General features: G+C 48.9%; 1 long non-coding RNA gene across 1 annotated transcript; it reads left to right on the forward strand.

The window, feature by feature from the left end:
- The first annotated feature begins 2,507 nt into the window (after window positions 1-2,507).
- Window positions 2,508-3,304, forward strand: LOC140677917 (uncharacterized). Its single transcript, XR_012049702.1, has 2 exons — window positions 2,508-2,937; window positions 3,027-3,304. It is a non-coding gene; the product is annotated as an uncharacterized lncRNA (long non-coding RNA).
- Window positions 3,305-4,155: the final 851 nt, after the last annotated feature.

The following is a 4,155-nucleotide window of genomic DNA, read 5'->3' on the forward strand; positions in this document are numbered from 1 at the left end:
GACTGGGAGGCTTTGGTTTGTTTGTTTGGCCGACTGGGAGGCCTTGGTTTGTTTGGCCGACTGGGAGGCCTTGGTTTGTTTGGCCGACTGGGAGGCCTTGGTTTGTTTGGCCGACTGGGAGGCCTTGGTTTGTTTGGCCGACTGGGAGGCCTTGGTTTGTTTGTTTGGCCGACTGGGTGGCCTTGGTTTGTTTGTTTGGCCGACTGGGTGGCCTTGGTTTGTTTGGCCGACTGGGAGGCCTTGGTTTGTTTGTTTGGCCGACTGGGAGGCCTTGGTTTGTTTGTTTGGCCGACTGGGAGGCCTTGGTTTGTTTGTTTGGCCGACTGGGAGGCCTTGGTTTGTTTGTTTGGCCGACTGGGAGGCCTTGGTTTGTTTGTTTGGCCGACTGGGAGGCCTTGGTTTGTTTGTTTTGGCCTTTTTTGTGTTTGGCCGGCTGTCTGTTTTGGCCTTTTTTGTGTTTGGCCGACTGGGAGACTTTTCTTTGGCCGGCTGGGAGACTTTTCTTTGTTTGACCGGCTGGGAGGCCTTTGTTTGTTTGGCCGGCTGGGAAGCCTTTGTTTGTTTGGCCGGCTGGGAAGCCTTTGTTTGGCCGGCGGGCTAGGAAGCCTTGGTTTGTTTGGCGGGCTGGGAAGCCTTGGTTTGTTTGTTTGGCCTGCTGGGAGGCTTTGGTTTGTTTGTTTGGCCGACTGGGAGGCTTTGGTTTGTTTGTTTGGCCGACTGGAAGGCTTTGGTTTGTTTGTTTGGCCGACTGGGAGGCTTTGGTTTGTTTGGCCGACTGGGAGGCTTTGGTTTGTTTGTTTGGCCGACTGGGAGGCTTTGGTTTGTTTGTTTGGCCGACTGGGAGGCTTTGGTTTGTTTGTTTGGCCGACTGGGAGGCTTTGGTTTGTTTGTTTGGCCGACTGGGAGGCCTTGGTTTGTTTGGCCGACTGGGAGGCCTTGGTTTGTTTGGCCGACTGGGAGGCCTTGGTTTGTTTGGCCGACTGGGAGGCCTTGGTTTGTTTGTTTGGCCGACTGGGAGGCCTTGGTTTGTTTGTTTGGCCGACTGGGAGGCCTTGGTTTGTTTGTTTGGCCGACTGGGTGGCCTTGGTTTGTTTGGCCGACTGGGTGGCCTTGGTTTGTTTGGCCGACTGGGAGGCCTTGGTTTGTTTGGCCGACTGGGAGGCCTTGGTTTGTTTGGCCGACTGGGAGGCCTTGGTTTGTTTGTTTGGCCGACTGGGAGGCCTTGGTTTGTTTGTTTGGCCGACTGGGAGGCCTTGGTTTGTTTGGCCGACTGGGAGGCCTTGGTTTGTTTGGCCGACTGGGAGGCCTTGGTTTGTTTGGCCGACTGGGAGGCCTTGGTTTGTTTGTTTGGCCGACTGGGAGGCCTTGGTTTGTTTGGCCGACTGGGAGGCCTTGGTTTGTTTGTTTGGCCGACTGGGAGGCCTTTTTTGTGTTTGTTTGGCCGTCTGTTTTGGCCTTTTGTGTGGCCGGCTGGGAGGCCTTTTGTGTGTTTGTTTGGCCGTCTGTTTTGGCCTTTGTTTGTTTGGGAGGCCTTTGTTTGGCTGTTTGGGAGGCCTTTGTTTGGCCGGCTGGGAGGCCAAACAAAGGCCAATTTTGGGGGCGTCTGGTCATCTACAAAATAAGGTCAATATTGTATTTAATTTGTCTCCTAATGGTTTGTCATCTACAAGGTCTCTATTGGGGGGGGGTCCCCCTCTACAAGGTCAATTTTTGGGGGGTCTGGTCATCTACAATACAAGGTTCATTTTGGGGGGCTCTGGTCATCTACAAAATAAGGTCAATATTGTATTTATTTGTGTCCTCATGGTTTTTGTCATCTACAAGGTCTCTATTGGGGGTCCCCCTCTACAAGGTCAATTTTGGGGGGTCTGGTCATCTACAATACAAGGTCAATTTTGGGGGGGGTTTGGTCATCTACAATACAAGGTAAAACATTTTTTTTGGGGGGGTGTCTGGTCATCTACAATACCAGGTCAATATTGTATTTAATTTGTGTCCTCATGGTTTTTGTCATCTACAAGGTCAAAATTGGGGGGTCTGGTCATCTACAATACAAGGTCAATTTTGGGGGAGGTCAGGTCATCTACAATACAAGGTTAATTTTTTTTGGGGGGGGTCTGGTAATCTTCAATACAAGGTCAATTTTGGGGGCGTCTGGTCAGCTACAAAATAAGGTCAATATTGTATTTAATTTGTCTCCTCATGGTTTGTCATCTACAAGGTCTCTATTGGGGGGATCCCCCTCTACAAGGTCAATTTTTGGGGGGTCTGGTCATCTACAATAAAAGGTCAATTTTGGGGGGGTCTGGTCATCTACAAAATAAGGTCAATATTGTATTTGTGTCCTCATGGTTTTTGTCATCTACAAGGTCTCTATTGGGGGGTCCCCCTCTACAAGGTCAATTTTGGGGGGGGTCTGGTCATCTACAATACAAGGTCAATTTTGGGGGGGGGGTTTGGTCATCTACAATACAAGGTCTATTTTATGTGGGGGGGGGGGGGTGTCTGGTCATCTACAATACAAGGTCAATGTTGTATTTAATTTGTGTCCTCATAGTTTTTGTCATCTACAAGGTCAAAATTGGGGGGTCTGGTCATCTACAATACAAGGTCAATATTGGGGGGTTTGGTCATCTACAAGGTCTATTGCCCCCCTCCTCCCCCCCTTACAAGGTCAATAATGGTTTATCATTCTTACACCATGCACCGCTACAACATTACACAACTCTTACACAATATGTTATTGGTCACACTCCTGCTGCCTCTCCTCCTGCTGTGCACACTTTTGAGCGTACCATGGGGCACACCAACGGGGGTTCCCTCTCGGCTGCGGGCGTGCCTCCGCAAGAGATCTGCAATCAACACACTTGCCCGTGATGAGCGACCAGCCTTCATAAGCCAGCGGGTGCCAGAACGTAGCTTCTCCTACCCAGTACAGTAAGCCAACACATCTCCAGCCTTCTCTCTCTCTCCCTGTGTTCCCTTCCCGTCGTGTTCACCGTCTCTCGTGTTGTGTCGTCCTCCAGCTTCCTCGTCGTCGAGCTGTGTATCTCGTCTACCTGGACCCCCTTTGGATTCCCCCTTGCCTTCCTGGACTAAGACCTCGCTCCTGTCCTTGACCATCCGCCTGCCCTCTGATGTCCGAGCCTGCTTTTCTGCCTCGATCTCAACACGCACACTCAACACCCTCTGGTGACCACGCTCAGATAATACTTGCACATAGTCACACTACATCTCTTTTAAGCTAATCACACACTGCACTCACATACTGAGCTGTCAATAAACACGCTGACAGCTAACGACATCATCGCCTCTCTGCAGTCTTCTTCTCCCGCTGTCTCGTCACACATTATATATTCTTTCATGTGTTTGTTCATTCAATCATGTGTTATCATTACGACACCATGCACCGCAATAACACTACACAACTCTTACACACTGTTATCTATGTATTTATTGATTCATTCGTGTTACTAATTTATCATTCTTACACCATGCACTGCAACAACAACCAACTCTCACACAATGTTATTCGTTCATTACATTATTCATAATCAATCAATCAAAGTTCATTATATAGCCCTAAATCACCAGTGTCTCAAAGGGCTGCACACGCCACAACGACATCCTGGGCTCAGATCCCACATCAGGGCAAGAAAAAAACTCAACCCAATGGGATGACAATGAGAAACCTCGGAGGATAATGTTTATTATTATTAGCCTTTATTTAACTAGGTAAAATCCCATTGAGATCAAAGATCTCTTTTCCAAGGGAGACCTGGCCAAGAGAGCAGCAGCAAGGTTGCAATGGAAGTCGAGTGGATCTAGCATAAAATTGTGAGTGTCCAGTCCATAGTGGATCTAGTTAATAGTGTGAGAGTCCAGTCCATAGTGGGGCCAGCAAGAGATCATCTTGAGTGGAGACAGACATCTCTGTGCTGCTGACCTAACTGATGCACAGATGAGTGGTCCACCCTGGGTCCCAACTTTGGACAGCTAGCGCGTCATCTGTGGTCACCAAAGGAGAGAAGGGCGGAGCAGAAAAGAAACTGCAGATCAACTGGTCTAAAAGGGGGTCTATTTAAAGGCTAGAGTATACAAATGAGTTTTAAGATGGGACTTAAATGCTTCTACTGAGGTAGCATCTCTAATTGT

Source organism: Nerophis lumbriciformis, unplaced genomic scaffold (genome assembly GCF_033978685.3).
Source record: "Nerophis lumbriciformis unplaced genomic scaffold, RoL_Nlum_v2.1 HiC_scaffold_54, whole genome shotgun sequence".
NCBI lineage: Eukaryota > Metazoa > Chordata > Actinopteri > Syngnathiformes > Syngnathidae > Nerophis > Nerophis lumbriciformis.